Below are 18,890 nucleotides of genomic sequence, written 5' to 3'. Positions count from 1 at the left end.
CCATTGGGACAATAACACTTGTACAGATACGTACAGACACAACACCCGTGTACACACACACATGCACTCACATAATCACATAATACATGTGTTTATGAAAGACCGTGTTCACCACTTGGGATATCTTGGCACAGAGCAACATATGTTTACTGTTACCCAAGTCAATGGTATTCATTTTATCAACTTCAGAAGGTGAAAGGCTCAGTAGACTTACTTGGATTCAAATCTGTCACCAAAGGCGAAATTCCTAAACTCACAGACACTCAAGTTGATACACATTTATGTGCACACTTGTTCACATGCACACTCTCACATGTGCACATGCTCATGTGCACCCACATGTGGATATGCTTGTGCACTACACTCATATGCATACACATACACACACACACACATACACACACTGTGTGCACACATTTACACACCCTCAAGTGCACACACTAACACGCACTCTTTTTTGCTTACTTTAGTGGTCATACTTTATCTGTGGGAGCAGAACAATAGCACCCTCCCTGACCCCAAGCACACTGAGGCAGGCTCAACCTGCTTGAAAGAAGCAGGGACCTTGGGGAGGGAGGCAGTCCAATGAGTACTGAGTCTATGTGCTGCAGGAATGACTAAGCAGAACAAATCAGATTTGAACTTCTTAAATTGGATGCAGACAGGAGTCAGTCTTTCTGACTTTACTCTCCTTGTAGAAGCCGCCTGTATCATGGTCAAGACAGTGAGAGTTGACCCTAATGCCTTGCCTTGGGTCACAGTGACAAGGGACCGCCAGCGGACAGAGTGTGTTTCCAATATTGTGAAAAGGCCTAAAACAGGGTCCTGCTACAACATCCTACTCTTGGCCAGGGAAATAGGCAACAGATGAGCTGACCACATCAGCTAGTCAGCTGTGCAGATTACCCAACTGAGAGTAAACATTGGGGGTTGTTCCACCTAACACACCCTCCTGAAGATACGCCCATTAATTCATACTTGGAACAAAAGCAGTTGGAACAGTTCCTAAAGATCATATCACACAAACCTACAAAACACATTCCAATTTTATTTTTGCACAATGTAATATTGTGACCACTCTCCAGCTCGTGACACTGCGTGTGGAGTCGATTTTGGAAAAGGGGGGTGGTGATGGACAGAGTTTCTGAATGATGCAGAATACTCTTACCAAGTCAAGAGATCATGGTTTTAATCCATCACCATTTTTTAGCTCACTGCACCATCCCAGCTCAGAACCTGGCTATTTGCAAATTAGTCTGTTCCTGTCCCAGTGCATGATGGGAACAGGGCAAACCAAACTACCAAGCCAATTCTTATACTGGGAAGGAAACAAGCTCCCGGGGACCGGTTTCTGGCATCACAGCCTTCTTCGGCCCGGTTTGCTTGAATCCTGATGGTGCAATGAGCAAGGGATTCACGTCTGAGTATACCCTCCCACACATAGTGTGGATAAAACCGATTTTGGAAAAGGGGGGTGGTGATGGACAGAGTTTCTGAATGATGCAGAATACTCTTACCAAGTCAAAAGATCATGGTTTTAATCCATCACCGTTTTTTAGCTCACTGCACCATCCCAGCTCAGAACCTGGCTATATGCAAATTAGTCTGTTCCTGTCCCAGTGCATGATGGGAACAGGGCAAACCAAACTACCAAGCCAATTCTTATACTGGGAAGGAAACAAGCTCCCGGGGACCGGTTTCTGGCATCACAGCCTTCTTCGGCCCGGTTTGCTTGAATCCTGATGGTGCAATGAGCAAGGGACTCACGTCTGAGTATACCCTCCCACACATAGTGTGGATAAAACCAATTTTGGAAAAGGGGGGTGGTGATGGACAGAGTTTCTGAATGATGCAGAATACTCTTACCAAGTCAAGAGATCATGGTTTTAATCCATCACCGTTTTTTTAGCTCACTGCACCATCCCAGCTCAGAACCTGGCTATATGCAAATTAGTCTGTTCCTGTCCCAGTGCATGATGGGAACAGGGCAAACCAAACTACCAAGCCAATTCTTATACTGGGAAGGAAACAAGCTCCCGGGGAACGGTTTCTGGCATCACAGCCTTCTTCGGCTCGGTTTGCTTGAATCCTGATGGTGCAATGAGCAAGGGACTCACGTCTGAGTATACCCTCCCACACATAGTGTGGATAAAACCGATTTTGGAAAAGGGGGGTGGTGATGGACAGAGTTTCTGAATGATGCAGAATACTCTTACCAAGTCAAGAGATCATGGTTTTAATCCATCACCGTTTTTTAGCTCACTGCACCATCCCAGCTCAGAACCTGGCTATATGCAAATTAGTCTGTTCCTTTAACAGTGCATGAAGGGAACAGGGCAAACCAAACTACCAAGCCAATTCTTATACTGGGAAGGAAACAAGCTCCTGGGGACCGGTTTCTGGCATCACAGCCTTCTTCGGCCCGGTTTGCTTGAATCCTGATGGTGCAATGAGCAAGGGACTCACGTCTGAGTATACCCTCCCACACATGCGTGTGGAGTCAACATTCTCTCACGGATGGTTGGAACGGTTAGATCGCCTGAGGCTCCGATGCTGGCGGTGTTGTTGTGCCAGCTGCTAGGGTGGTTTCTAATGAATAATAAAACCTAAATGCTAAATGTTGTAACATGATTTCTCCTCTTCTTTCTTTGCACCATTACTCTCCCTTCTGTTCAGCCTGAATGACTGTAGAATGTAGGATGATGTCACGGAATGTTGGTGTGGGGTCTTGGTTAGAGTGCGAGTTGAAGATGAGAGGCTGAGCAGCAGAGAGGCTGTTCCTGGTGGGGCTACTACTAATTACCATCTTACTACTATCAACCTTTTTCTACTTACCTGGAACTGGATATAATAAATTACATCCTGGAACCTACCACCTTGCCTACGATTTGGACTTCTTTACATAGTACAATAAACATACATGACTCCGTGTAGCTGCATTACCACATAATTTGTGGCGACAAGGGGCAGCAAATTGTTTGGAAAATGTTCCGCCTCCCTGCAGCTGAGTGTCCGCAAAGTCGGTTGACTCTGTGGTGATCGGACCAGGTGTTCAACAACAAGCACACAACCGATGTCTGGAAGTAAACCAGGTTTGAGGTGCGTGTGAGAAAGCCAGGGCGCAAGTTGCATCTGTTGAGGATTGGGGTGCTGTCTTCTTTCGTCGACTTTGCGCATGCTTAAAGGCGGATACTCCTTCATTGAGCATCTTGCTATGTGTTGAGCTAATTGCTGGCTGGTTGATTGGCTTGATGGAAGAGGGCAGGTTTGATTTCTCCCGAAGTGTTGTAGATGATTGTAACACTTCGCCTCATCCAGCCACATTGGTGGTGTCACCCGAGCAACGCATCATGAAATGAGCAGCATTTTCGACAGGCAAGAAGTGTGCAGAGTCGGTTGTATAGCTCCAAGTGTACAACAGAAAGTCACCGCCCATATTTTTATTTATGTGTAAACCAGTATTTGCCGGTTAACCAGTTTTTGAAGTGGCCTGTGTTAAAGTCTTCTCATTCCTGTGATGACAAACTTAGCTCCAAAAGTACGGCGGCGAGTTGCAGTCTATACTATTTGAGTGTGACCAGATTTGTGCAAACTGAGCAGCTTTGGATGTGGCAGGTACTTGTTATTCCACAGTCTTCGTTTACAGCTTTACCATAGGGTTATAGTACTTTATTGCCTTATTGAAGGTGTTACATATAATAATACATCAGAATAACAGCAGTGTCAGCCTACTTTCAAACGATTGTCTTGTCAGCTGGTGGCTCACAATCTTACCCTGTATATTTCTGACGTGGGAATGTTTCATGCAACAAAAGAGGCCATTATCTCCAGCAGAGTTAGTCTTGCGAGTTTATTGCCAGGATTTACAATGTCTAGTTGATCTATTTATGTGAACAACTGAAGAAGAAACTTACAAGACTAAGGAAAAGAGTATTAGCGCACAGTGATGTGCACACTTATGAACATTTCCACTATTTTTTTTGTTTTTTTAATCCTACAAATAAGACATTTTTAGCACACGGGATGTGCACACCATTGATTTTCACAGCTTTTAAAACGTGTGTGAAAGGTCTTGCCACTGTTGTCAGGTTGCTCATTGTTATAATTAACATTGTACGACAGTGGAATATGTAAGCATAGGATGTTGAACAAACCTCGCACATTATAAGAACGTGCATAATTTATATCTTGTGTAGTTTTGAAAAACGTTTACCTTATTCTTCTACATGCAGTCAGTATCACCAACTCGCCCATTTTTTACTTGTTCATTCTTTAGGTTTACCAAGGTAGATACACTTTTAAACATTTGTCTGACTAGTCAGTAGGTTTGATGTTCCTCCTAGTTTTGTGGTTTCCAAACATACATTTTTCAAGAGGGTACAAATAAAATCACTGAGGATGTGGACACATATTTCTGCTTTACAAAAACTAGTGGCCAAGTGCCAGTTTGAACATTTTAGTGATACGCTTATTAGGGACCAATTTATTTGCCAATATACTGATAGAACCATACACCAGAAATTGCTGTCTTTAGGTAATCCCTCACTAACAGAATGTATTCGAATCGTCAAAAGTAATCGGACCTCGTTCAAATCAGTGAAGGAACTGGATGATAAAAGTAGTGATCATGCCACTCCAGTTTGGTGCATGGAGGAAAAGTCTGTATCCAAGAATTGTCGGTCTAATAGTACTAATTTACCATGTTATTTCTTTGACCAGTCTAATACATGCTTCAGGTGTGGGAATTCATCTTACAAATAAGGGGGCAAAACATGTACTGCCAAAAATGTATCTTGAGGGTTATGCAACAAGATGCAGCACTTTGCTAATGTGCACCAAAGTTCAAAGCATACTAAAGTAGAACAACAGTGTCTGATGATAGAGAGGATGATCCTGAAGATCTTGTACATAAAATGCAGGATACTGTACTAGTGGTAGGTCAAAGTGAAGTGAAAAGTGGTGAACCATCTGATTGTATAGACTCCTATCCAGGATGAAAACAAAGTGTTGCATCTGCTGGTTGATTCAGGCGCACAAATCGCGATGATCACTATGGTGGGGAAAACCACTGCTATTTCCCAATCGCTCACCAGTATCCTATGAAGGATGGAAAATTGATTTGGTATGTTATTTTGAAGACATTGAGTTTTAAAGGAAGATCAATGCACTGCAAATTTTATGTTGCAGTCAGAGGCCTGAACAACCTTGGATTGTTCCACCTAGGTTTGTTTGGCATGGTGCTGAAGCCTGAAGCCACATAACAGGTTCTGCTCAAAAGGGACACTGATATATTGAGGAGTTGCTAAATCTGTACCTCAGAGTTTTCGGGCGACCTAGGAAAGGTCAAAGGGTTCAAGCACAGATTCAAAATAAAAGAGGGAGCAATACCCTTAAAACATAAGTTGAGAGGAGTACTCTTTAGTGTACGAGCCGATCTGGAAACAGAGTTGGAAATGTTGGCAAAGTGAGGGATCATTCAATGGTAGAGCCAGCTCTCTGGCTATCTCCATTGATAGTCGCACGTAAAAGGAATGGGAAGTTGAGCGCATATGTTGATCTTCGAACTCTTAACAAGGAGATTTGGGTAGACTCCCATCCTTTTCCTAAGATTGATGAGATTTTGGCCTTTGATGCTGAGGCGACATTTTTTTTTTACCAAACTTGATTTCTCTTTAGCATACCACCAGATTGAGTTGGATCCTAAATCCCACCACTACACAGCATTTGTTTCCCCATTGCACACCTTCCAATATTGTTTAATACTATTTGGTTTGGCATCAGCAGCATTGGTGTTCCAGAGGGACATGGTAACACTTCTCAAGGGTATCAACAATGTTGCCATATTGCAGGATGATGTGTTGATATTTGCACAGAATCGCCATACTCGTGATGACACACATAAGCAAGTACTCACACTGTTCCATCAACAGCGAGTAGTATTAAAAAGAAAAAAGTGTGAGTTCTTGAAAGATAGTGTTGAGTACTTAGGTCATGTGATCTCTTGTTCAGGCATTAGTCCTAAACCAAGGTTGGTCAATGCCATATGGCAACCACCACCACCCATGGACAAAAGCGGATCAAAGGCTTACTAGTTTTGTGTGAGTTTTACTCATGCTTTATCAAAGACTTTGCATTCAAGGTCAGACCGATTTCAAATCTCTTAAGGAGAGATGTCCAGTTTTGTTCGAGTGAAGAGTGTGCAACAGCTTTTGAATGGATCAAGTCTCAACTGACGAGTGTTAAAACACTCAAACCTTATGACCCCACACTCAAATGTGTCCTGACGGACGATGCTTGCAACATAGGCCTAGGGGTGGTCTCACCCAAAGAGCAGGTACTGTGGAAAACACAATTGGTTTTGCCTCCAGGGTACTTTGTGAGCCCAAATGTCACTCTTCTGTTATTAAAAAAATACCTATTAGCGTGCTGGTGGGCCACTGAAAAATGTTGCACCTACTTTTGGGGAACCCGGTTTGTGCTACAAACTGATCACAAACCTGTAGTGTTCATTTTGGGTGGAAACAATGGTAAAAACAACACATCTAGAATAGCTAGATATTCAGCCAGGTTGTTACAATTTCTGTTTGATCTTGAACACATCCAGAGAGGAGGAAAAGGTAGAGCAGACTGTCTTTCTCATTTTCCAATGAAAACGAATGTACTTGACACTGAATCCATTGACCCAGAGGATGAAAATTTAAGGGAGCTTCAGTTGATCTGGGAAAGGTATGTCCATTTTCTGAGTCAGAATGAAAGTCAGTCACACGTGATGATATAGTACTGGGTGTAGTTTCCAAATACATCATGGAGGGTTGGCTTAAGGAGAAAATACTTGAGCAAAGTATACAACCATTCAGTAAAGTGGCTGAAGAACTATCTTTGGATGATGGATTAGTTATAAGGCTAGACAAATTGATCCCTCCCGTCATCCTTACACCATTGATATTGAAACACGCACATGAAGGCAGTTAGGAGCCACTTTTACCAAGTGTAGGCTGCCGTCAGCATTTTGGTGGCTACAAATGGACAACAAAGTTGACATGTTAGTCAATGATTGTGTTGTCTGTTCAACTAGTAATAAGGCATTTAAAATGACTAATTCTCCATTAGTTCCCATTGAACTTCCGGATGGACCATGGTTAAAAGTTGGAATTGGTTTGGAGGGCCCATTTAATTTTGTTCCAAGTCATTCAAGATTTTCTTTGGTTCTCGTCACTTATTACACCAAATGGCCAGAAGTAAGATTCATTGGGGAACCAGATTCGAAAACAGTGATAACATTTCTAAAGGATCTGTGTATGAGGAAAGGTTTTCTGGAGTTCTTAGTTTCAGACAATGCGGTACAATTTGTTTCCTCTGAGGTGGAAGAGTTTCTTGAAGCAGGTAGTGTAAAGCGTCTCAGTAGCTCACTTTATCACCCAAACACAAATGGGCTTGTTGAGCGCTTTAACAGGGTGTTGGGAGAGTATGTACGATGGGCATTGCATAACAAGTGTGTTGTAAACACTGCTATTCAAACCATGTTGTGGTTTTATGGGAACACACCCCAGTCCCTAACTCGGGTCTCTACTTTCATGCTTCTCAGGGGCAGGGAAACAGCTACTGACTTTAGACCTGCATGAATGTCAAAATGGCTGAAGCATAAGGTTGATGTAGACAGATGGATGTATTTGTGAGGAATAATTATACTCTTTTTAAAAAATAATTGTATTTGATTTTTCCAGCGAGCAACAAAAGGTGCCTAAATGTGCACCCACAACCATAACTATATTGGAGCAGAAAAGCAGTCTTTCACTTTATGCACAGATACATTGTACAATCAGGTATTGCACAGCAGTCAAGCAAATATCAAATAACAGCAATAAAATCAGTCATCAGCAATAAATCATTGTGACTCCAATGATGGGGACATATCACCACCATCCCTCCAATTCATGCATTAGCATTTAGCCCAGAGACCCAAGGCCTTATTACATTTCCTTTGACATCCTCTGGCATATACATGACTTTCTGAAGAATGTTTCTCTAGCCTAACAGAAAGAGAAGGTTTATTACGACATGAAGAAAAAAGTTTCAGATAAACCCATCGTAGTTGGAGATTATGTGTAGATAAAGAAATGTTCCCAGGTCAGAAAACGTGATTCAAAGTTCTCCATACCAGTGCGTTTTGAGAGGGTATGTGGCAATGGTATTCATGTGGGAAGGGGTCATTGGTGGTACAGTTGTAAAGTGGTAAAGGTTCCCCCCGCCCCCAACAAAGTAGTACATGTCTCAATGCCAGGCAAGGTACCATGGTTAAACAGACTTCTTAACAGAAAAACTGCGTGCAGAATGGGTTACCAAAGGACAGCAAACGTTCTACGGCTTCTCAAATCAATGCCATCACATCCTCCTGCTTCTTCATTCGGAGCTCGCTACGCAAGATCTGCAAAGGCTCAAGGTGCACCATCAGACCATCCAGAACTCTGCTGTCAAACTGATCCTCTACCTCTTACAATGCACCCACATCACTCCCCACCTCAGAGAGCTGCACTGGCTCCTGGTCCAGAAACGTTTCCAGTTTAAACTCATCACACACACATTCAAGGCACTGCACAACACATCCCTCCTACCTCAACCACTGCCTCCACTTCCATCAAACCACCAGAATCCTTCGCTCTGTCTCGCTCTCTCACCCACACACCTAGCTTAAGCGGAAGGAGAGCCAGAGGATCCTTCTCCCACCTGACAGTGAAGTCCTGGAATGACCTCCCCCTGTATATATGGACCTCCTAGTCAATGCTGGAGTACCGAAAAAGCGGAAGATCTGGTTCTTTACCTAGCACTCTAGTCTAGGCATCGACCGCAGCCAGACTCAGATATCACCCACATAACACCTGGATAACCTCACGGGTGATAAGCTGCACTCTAGAAATCCACTTACGTAACATAAGCCTTGGGTGCTACCACTAGAAAGGGCCAAATTTCAGTTAAAGATGTGAAAAGCAGCCTTCTCCCACCTGACAGTGAAGTCCTGGAATGACCTCCCCCTGTATATATGGACCTCCTAGTCAATGCTGGAGTACCGAAAAAGCGGAAGATCTGGTTCTTTACCTAGCACTCTAGTCTAGGCATCGACCGCAGCCAGACTCAGATATCACCCACATAACACCTGGATAACCTCACGGGTGATAAGCTGCACTCTAGAAATCCACTTACGTAACATAAGCCTTGGGTGCTACCACTAGAAAGGGCCAAATTTCAGTTAAAGATGTGAAAAGCAGCCTTTTCATTTGTTGATAGGACTTGTTTCAGCTGAAAGAGGATTTTGACAAAAAGGACCGAATGCACTGACAAACATATTTTTAGAAAGAACAAATGTTTATCTGGAATTGCTAAGAAGTCTTGTAATGGAGCAAAGGATTTTCAGTAGAGAGGTAATGTTGGCTACAGGGTACATTGTGTATCAAACTTGGTTTCAAGGGAGATCATTTAACAGAATAGGGTTTTTACAACAGGAGCTTTAGACACAAAACCTAAGCATTACTTTTGTCTTACTTATTCACAAAGATTCATAACCTATGTGCATAATACTTAATTCATTTGGCAGTAATCAAACCAGATCTAAAAGCCTATAATAACAGTTTAAAGAAATAGTAATCATGGGCTGCTTCTCAAAGCCGTTCCTCAGAAGATCAGACAAAAAGTGTAGAGAGTTGAAGCGTGCACGTGGCATATAAACAAAGAAGGTGCCCATGTGTGGAGGAAGAATCATCCATACGACTGTGGTATGGAGAAGAGGCTTAAGGTGATTGCTAAAAGGCAAGCAGATTCAAATGCAGTTCAAGGGGAAAGTGCCCTGGAATTGAGCAGGTCCCACGTCATGTCCTTTTAGGATTTGAGCAACAGAAAATGTTTGTGTGTAGAATTGGGTACAAGAATCTTTTATTGAAGAAGGGTTGGATTGCATTTATTACAGGAGTTAAAAGTGTTCTCTTTTTTCAAAGTATCAGGAAAGCCTGTAGTTTACAGGACATTTGTGAATGAACCCATATCAAGGTGGAGGACAGAGTTAATGTACCTCCAGAATGAAGGATTTTTAGTCACTTCCTAAAAATGTACATAATTTTCATGATCATTCGATGCTGAATCACATGTCCTCATTTCTGCCTCCTTCACGGCCAAATGGAAGAGAACTATCCTTGATCATACCCAGTTGCATGATGTTTGTATGGCGCTGCCCAAATCTGTCTAGATGGGGCAAACTTTATAGAGCTAAGTGCCCCTGTATTACTCATCATAACTCAAAGGGTGACTGGAGACCTCCACACTCTTCCACTCTAACCGTTCATTTAGATTCACTCTAATACAGCGCTTCCAGAACCTTTTAGAAGCGGAACCCAAATCTTAGAATGACAAACTTTCCTGACTCATCTAGCTTTGATAGATATTAAGTGGGGAATTTGATTTATTTTTTATTGAAAGTGTGAAGTCAGAGATAGAAAGCCAATAAAAAAAATAACAGCATTAAAAGAAAGGCATATAGTAAAGGCCATTGGACATGATCATCAATCACAAGCAACTGACATCCATTTGCAACATGTAAATGAGTTGAGAGCCTGCGGTGGCCCACTGTCAATTAGTCCCTCTGGGCAGCCAGCCAGCCAGAGCCGAACAGCAAGCCACAAGCATCCAGTCCGGTCCCAAATATCCCTCGGCCTGGATAATGGGGAAAACATTGTAGCGTTGTTAAATTCAGTAAATTAATGAGTTGATCCAGTTCTCCTACTTTGGAGGTCATCCTCGTCTCCAACAGCAAAATACAAGTCTACACGCCTGCAGCAGTGCCAGGGCGGTATAGCTCAGTAGGATCATGGAATGTCCCACACCCACCCCAGCACAGTGACCCTCGGGTCTCTAGGCACTTCATAGGCTACCATGGTGGAAAGTGCAGTCAGAAGCTCCTCCCAGTAATAATAGATAGCAGGACAGGAACATGAGAGATGCAGAAACTTAGCATCCTTTTGGCCACATCTAACAGAGTTATCGTCCTCCCAGGGACCATAATTGTGGAGGGCCGTTGGAGTGCTAATGTAGAATTTGTTTAGAATATAACACGAAGCCTGATGCTTGGGGATAGTTGCTGGGCTGGTCTGGGCACAGCAAAAAGTCCACATATTCACTGGAGACTCGAGACCCATCTCTTCCTCCCATTTAATGCGCGTGGAATGCACTGGCGTCAGTCCATCTTTGAACGCAGCTCTATATAACTTGGATATTAATAGAGTCATTGAAGTGGCTGCAGGGAGTGTGTCCAGCGCCCCGGATCCGCAGGGAACTTCAGCCCTGGTGCCCCAGAGCTCTCTTTAGTCGGTAATATAGACAAATATGCAGGGGGAGCGCTGCATTGCATCAGCAAACTCACCCAAGCTCAGAAACGTCGTATTGACGTATAGGTCACCCCAGGTCACCCCATGTCACCATGCATCTGTTCTGCAGTTGGGATATCCCTTTGGTTCATGCGTGGCTGTGATTCGTGTATGATTGTGGAAGGGAAGGGGAATACAGAACCCCTAGGCCTGCGCTTATGGCCAGTCCATACCCATAATGTGCAATTCGCTGTGAGCATATTTAACGGATATCTTGGGGAGGCAGAGCCTATAAGTGCTATTAGCAATGTGGGTGCCATTGTATCTGCCGGGACATGTGAGGGATGAACGTCTTCAAGCCGTACCAGTTGGGTGCAAAATGCATCTGGACACAGAGGTAGTACAATCCAGGGTCACAAGCCTACAACTCCCGCTCTCACCACCCCCAGTTTAGAGGCAGTGCAAGTGGCTTTCACCCTAGTCAAGACTGCTTACAGGGCCCAGATTCGTTTTATGAACTGGGAGCGTATCTGACAGAATAGGCATCTTGTGATTGGCAGTGGAATGTTAACGAACAGGTAAAGTAGCGTCAGTACCATTTTGATGTGCCCTATTCTCCTGGCCAGTGTCAGAGGGAGAGTGATCCATCAAGACACCATGTCCATGAGCTTGCGTATAACGGTGTGCAAAATAGCGATGGACTGGGATGCGGCCCGAGTAATTACCAGTGGCTGAGATTAATTCAAGCATTTCATCCATAGCTTTTTTTTCATACTTTAGTCCTGTAGAGCCAATCTTGTGCCTATAACCAACAAAGTCACCCCAATCCACCCAATCTGATGGCTCAATCCCATCAGGACAGTGCCCATCCATATTCCCAGTACAATACAAAACATTCCCCTTAACCAACACCACATTGTAAACAACCAAAAGCGATTCACAACAAGGGGAAACATCCTTTACAACGCAACTTTTACCACGCAGTGCTTTTACATCGCAACTTTTACAACGCAAACCATTACAACGCATTGCGCTGGGGGGCGCTCCTGGATAGGGAATAGATTTAATTTACTATCTAACACCTTCCCTACTATCCACGGGGACTGGAGTTGGAATAGTAAATTAAACTATTCACTATCCAGCACCCCAAAGCCCTATGCGTTGTAATGACATGCGTTGTAAAAACTGCATTGTAAAGGCATGCGTGGTAAAAGCATGCGTTGTAATGTCATACATCCCACAACAAGTTATAAAAATGTGATTCCATCGGGTGTGCCTGCAATGACATTTGTGGGAGCTGATGGGGTCTTTAGATGATGTGGTATTGAAAGGGTGATGTATTCAATGGGACATGAATGTGAGTACATGATGAGACGCTAAGGCAGGGGTGCCTAGTTGTCCTCTCACAGGGATGATGATGCATTCCTATTCAGAATCTGTCTGATATTGTTGCGGGTTCCTCCTGCCAGGGCTTCTTAATGAAGTTGGATGCTTGCTTGGGATTCTGGACTGTATGTTGTTTACTGCCATGTAGGATTCACAAGTGGGCTGGGAATAGCATAGAGGATTGATTGTTGGCTGTGAGGAGTTGTTGTTTATCAGGCAGGAATTTCCTCCTGGCCTCCTGTACAGCTGTGGTGAAATCCGGGTACACTGAGCTATGTATTTTAATTGCATTTATATAGCGCTTACTACCCCTAACAAGGGATTAAAGTACTTTTTGTGAGTAGCACACTACTCCGGAACCCATAAAGGATTTGTGTTGAATTAGTATGGTGAAATATGGAAGTAATTTGAGTGGTGGATATGTTATTTAGTTATTTGGATAGAGAAGGGTAGCGGAGGGATAGAAGAGGGAAAAAGGTTTGCATTTATATAGTGCTTGCTACCCCTGATGAGGTGTTGAAGTTGTTTTTGGGCGAGTAGCACTCTACTCTGGAACCCATAAAGGATTAGTGGTGAATCATTAAAGTCAAATATGAAATTTGAGACGTAGACATGTTAGTCTGTTATCTTGATTGAAAATCATAGTGGAAGGATAGAAGAGCGAAGGATTTAGACTTTTTTTGTTTGTTTTGGAGGTCATAGCAGTAGGAAGAGGCTTGGGATGAGTAAAAAGGGATGTGGAGTGGAAGAGTCAGATAAATGCTTATATACAGAGGGATATGTTGTATATTTCTGTTTGTGCATGGTGCTTATTTTGTGCATGGTGCTTATGTGGGGAAGAGATAATTCTTGAGTAGTTTTCTGAAGATAAGTTGTTTGTTCGTGGATCTTAGGTTGGGGGTAAAGAGTTCCATAGTTTGGCTGCTTGAACAGAGAAGGATGTGCCACCCATGTTTTTTTTCTCGTATCTTGAGATTTTGAGGCTAGGTGACACTCTAGAGCGAAAGTTCCTTTGTTGAATGTGTTTGGTGATTTTATTCCTGACGAAGAGGGGTCCCATTCCATGTAACGCTTTGTGCGTAATACAAAGCAGCTTGAATGTGGATCTTCTGGAAACCGGTAACCAATGCAGGGCTTTCAAGGCACGGGAAATGTGGTCTAGCGGTTTGATATGCAAGAATAGTCTGTCAGCTAAGTTCCGAATCCGTTGTAGTCTTTTTGTGGTCGTTAAAGGTGATCCATGGTAGAGGCTATTGGCTTAATCGAGTTTCGTCAGAACAAGAGAGATGGTAGTTTGGACCTTGTGTGGAAATCCCAAATGGGGAAAGATTTGTTGCAGATTTTGTAGTTTCAAAGCTTGATCTTGCTAGTTTGGAAACTTGGGCATTCATCAATAGCTTGGAGTCTATGGTCATTCTGAGGTTTCTTACTTCCTTTGATACTTTAGATAGTGAACTCAGTTTATCAGGCCAGGCAGCAAGCAGGTCATAATGTTTCCAATCACCACACATAAGTATTTCCATTTTGGAAACATTCAATTTGAGATGGCTCCATGTCATCCAATGATCCACAGCTGAGACAACTGAAAATTGGCGAGTTTCCAATGTCTTTGGGGCATTCTAGTTGAAGGAGTATTTGTGTGTCATCTGCATAGTTATAGCACGTGAGGTGAAATTGATTGATCAGTACCGGTAATGACTTCATGTAGATGATGAAAAGCATGGTTGAGATAATAGAGCCTTTGAGGGGCCCCTGCTTTTGTGGAGTATGGTTTGGATGGGAAAGGTGGATGACATTAGTTCTGTTTTGAAGGTAGGACACGATCCAGTCTAGAGCAGTCCCCTCTATGCCGGCTGTGTAGAGTCTTTGTATCGGAGTGTCATGGTCAACCAGGTCAAAGGCAGTCGAGAGGTCCAAGAGAAGCAGCACAGCAACCCCGTTCAGCGGGTCCAAGTTTGTTTTCTTCAGTAAAGGGCGTATGTATGAATTTTTGAGTTCTTCTGGAAATATTCCAGTAGTTAAGAAATCGTTGATGATTCTTCTTACTGGAGTGGCGGCAGAGGTTGCTAGAAGAATTGTCTTGAAAGATTGCAAAAATTGTAGGTTTAACCTGCCCGTGATTGCATAATTTCTCTCCTGTTTTGTGTTTAAGCTTGTGGTTTTTACTTACCCGTGATGGTTTTAATTTAACCAGTTGAAATGTGGGATTTGCAGTCCAAAGTCTGTAGTTTTTTCACTCTCATTACCTGTGACTATCTGTTTTTCCCTCCTAATTTCTCCCTTGCTCTGTGCTCAGACCTCTGTGTTAAACAATCCACCCCAGCTCCCATTCTGTGTCAGCAAGTGAGTGAAACCAGACCCCCCCTTAGTAACAGGGATAGTCTACATCAGAGAGTGAGCAGAGGGTGCTCTGAGACAGTAGTAATCTGCTGTGAGCTGTTTAAGCTGTGTTTTCTACGGATTGTGTACTTGTTTTTGGCTAGGAGAGTGAATAATGTTTTATACAAACAGTATTGTTAGAGGAAGTTTGTTAGGCCCTTACCTGCAGAAGTCCAAAGTGTGGTTTGGACCTGTCTGTCTCCTAGGAGATTCAGAATAGAGAAGCAGCTTCTCAGACCCCCAGGGCCAGCAAACCTACGCCTGCCTCTCACACTTGCTTAGGCCCCTTAAGGGTTTGCTGGGTGAGCCCCAAAACATTAATCTCCATTTTGTGAGCTGCAGTTTCCCTGTGCCCCAGATTGCAGTGAACCAAAGACCAGGAGGTGGTAAGGAGGCAGACTAGTGTTGCTCTTTCCTAAAATTTAAAAAGCGATTTTCCCCACCCATGATTACATCATTTTAAACAAAATGTTTTGCTTGTAGCCGTTACAGTTTAAAAATTGTAGTTTTAACCTGCTCGTGATTGCATAATTTCTCACCAGTTTTGTGTTTAAACTTGTGTTTTTTACTTGCCCGTGACTGTTTTCATTTAACCTGTTGAATTGTGGGATTTGCAGTACAATATCTGTAGTTTTGCCCTAAACATGTTTTTGTTTTTTTCTTCCTCGCCAGTTGAAGTGCCGGATAGCGATTCCAGATATACAACAGGCATGTTATGATGGTGCGAGCGCACCGAGGATTGGGGTCATCGGTCTCACTTGCAAGGATTTGTGCACTGTCTCCTCCACCAAGAGGCACGAGAAGGCTTACTGTCCGAACATTTCTACTGGCATATTTTCTACGCCCTCTTCCTTGCTGCCTGCATTGGCATATTCTGTTATGCCTGGTATGTGAATATTGTTTCATCTGGATTGGGCTTCTAAATCTTAATTTTTTGCTGCAATGATTGCAGAACTTTCTCCATGTTGTGCAATGTATCACCCTTGGCTGCCATGCCGGCCTCCGCTGTCGATATTTTGCCTCTGCAAGGCGAGCCTCATGCTTGTTGAGTTTTTTAGTGACGGAGTCCATATGGGCGTTTAGAGTATCTATCTCAGAATCTATAGACACCAAACTCTGCTGCATTGCCCATAGTAGGGACTTGATCTCCACCTTACCCCGACAGAGTCTGATGCGTCTTCTGAGGGGTTGTCCAGTATCTTGCCCTGTGGCTGATGTCTTGGGCCCCTGTGGGGCTCGAAGGGGAGGCAGGACTGTTTGTTATCTGTTTTCCCCATATTCACACTCTTTCCCAGTCTTGGTTTCTGCTGCCGCTTCAGAGGCGGCTTAGCAACGTACCTGCTGTGGATCAGGGTCCTGGGTTCCTCTGCTGCTGGTGACTATGTTGAAGCGCCATAGGTAGACTCTGGTTAGTATTTATGAGTCCAACTGGGACTTCTCTTGGGCCAGAAGTGGGGTTCCAGGGCCCTGCAGTGGCCTAATTGATCCCCCTGCATCTACCTAGACCAGGACTTACCCTCTGGGGAAGGCACAAGCAGATCATGAGCAGAGTTATACCACAGCAGTGCAGGGGGTGCTCACCTCCAGTGTGCCAGGGGCCTCCCACTATCAAAGTTGTTTAAATTCCAGTGAGAAGTCCCAGTTCGATATTCATCCCTTCCCGGGGTTTGGGGGGAGAGAATGACCCCACCTGTGCATTGGCCTGCATCGTTGCTCTGGCCACACTGCACAATGAGAGGGTCACAGCCTTTCCTTTTGTGTGAGTCGCCAAGCTCGTCAGCTTCGCAAGGTTACACTATCTCCGCCTCTTCCTGCTACTACTGTCATAAGGCTTATATTTTACCAAGTAAACCTGTGCATTTGTTGCACAACATAACCATCCGAACTTTGCGAGAGTGACTCCACGCACACCACCCAGTTATGTTGGTGGAAATCCTGCTAGCTCATAGTAGACCCACAGTACCCCTAATTTTACAGGGTAAGAAATTGATGTGCAATCCTGACTCCCCAAAGCAATTATCGTAACAGATCTAGAGCCCTTTTGCTTAGTTACTTATGCATACCCAAAGAGATACACAAGAAATACACGGTAAAGTGTTTCAATATTTATGGAAGCATTGGGGTTCTGTAGTAAAATACTTGCACTGTAATAATCAATAGAAGGAAACAGAATAATGTGATTAGCATTATAAGAATGATGAAAAGGATAAGCAGTTCAACCATTTATTTATTACAGAGAATGTATGCTTGCATACAAGTACTGTAATATATTGTACTCCTACCTAACACATCCAAACCTATCATGTCAAGGGTGTGTGGACCTGCAAAATCCCTGTAGGGTGATCTATCCCCTCGTTACATGTGGGTAAGTGTTAGCAAGCCACCCGCCTTATTGTAGACCTGGACAGCATCCCTTTAATGAGGTAAACAGGAATCAACTGGGCTGGAATTCCAGCATGGATCGACCGCTCAGTGCCAGCCAAATGCTCCTCTACATAAATAAAGGCTTAATGTCATAAATATATAATAACATCCTCCATTTTACCATGTCAAAGCCCCAGCCAGGCACTATTGTTTATTCTATTGTGATAGCTCTGTCGTCAAGCGGCCAAAACAAATAACATCTTGCAAGATGAACTTAGCCCTTGACAGATGTTTAAGGTGTTATGATAAGAATGCATATGAAGTGGTAGTACAAGCAAAACTGAGTTTGTAGAATATTGTCCTGTATGTGCACGCAAATGAATGTGTGTCAGATGCCATCGTGTTCAGGGTGAGAAGGTGACTTAACAACGTGAGCATGTTAAATTGCGTTTCTTAACCAGGCCTAAGGTATCCACATGCCACACACTGCGGTTCAGCCAAGCCAATCTTCCCCGATAGTGCCCACGTGCCAGTAAGGTGGGTCCATAGCAGGCCGGCCAGTGTGCAACAACGCCGCTTAGAACGACACCCATGCATGGCACCTCTCAGGCCTCCGCACGCTATTCTATTGCATCCCCGTCCATGCCGCTTGGGTCTGCCACGTCCCAGTGAACTGTACTCTGGCTTTCTCTTTCCCGGTCCCTGCCCCCTCGGGCATAGGAGGTATGTGCTGATATCTCCCCTTACATCGATACTGAGTTTGAGGGCTGATGGCGGCTCAGTTAGAAGACATTTGGAAGCCATTTCCCCTGGCTGCCAGATCTTCACTGAAATGCGGCCATATTGCATGCCGGTTTTCTCGTGCATCCTGAAGCAGGCAATTTTTTAATGTAAATAAAGCATCATGTGGTAGCACACTGTCATTCACAAACAGCATATTTTCCTCTGAAAACTAAAGTTGCACAGACATACAGTTGTTACTGATAAAACTGTACTGCACAGAAAATGATAATTAGCACCAGGGGTTTTAGAATTTCTTAGAAAACGGTTTCATTAATCTCCTTAATACCTTTTTACACTCTGATAAACATCTTCACTAAACAAATAATCCAATATCTGTGTATTTAACAATGCCAGAGTCATACCTTCTTCCCATACAGTTTGTCGAAAAAACAGAAAGCAGATATCTGCTCCCTTATTTACGGATTTATTCAAGTCAAATCAGAAGAACATTTCTCAAATCTCAATAGCTTTCTTAGTGCTACTTTTAGAAAACCATTTACCAAGAAGAAAAAAATATATATGACAAAGAATGGCAAGCTCAAGATTTCAAACTGTGCCCTTATCAAGCAATTCCCGAATTTCCTCAGCTGTTATAAACAAAGCAGAGAATGTAACAGACAGTGGTGGCTC

At 43.5% G+C, this 18,890-nt stretch overlaps 1 protein-coding gene across 1 annotated transcript in view; it reads right to left on the bottom strand.

Moving 5' to 3' along the window:
• The window catches only part of PAG1 (phosphoprotein membrane anchor with glycosphingolipid microdomains 1), a 518,307-nt gene that overhangs the window by 73,610 nt on the left and 425,807 nt on the right, over positions 1-18,890 (bottom strand). The gene's annotated exons all lie outside the window — the stretch shown is intronic.

Source organism: Lissotriton helveticus, chromosome 4_1, assembly GCF_964261635.1.
Source record: "Lissotriton helveticus chromosome 4_1, aLisHel1.1, whole genome shotgun sequence".
Lineage (NCBI taxonomy): Eukaryota > Metazoa > Chordata > Amphibia > Caudata > Salamandridae > Lissotriton > Lissotriton helveticus.
Note: the sequence above shows the minus strand (reverse complement) of the source record. Positions and strands in the feature narration are given on the sequence as shown.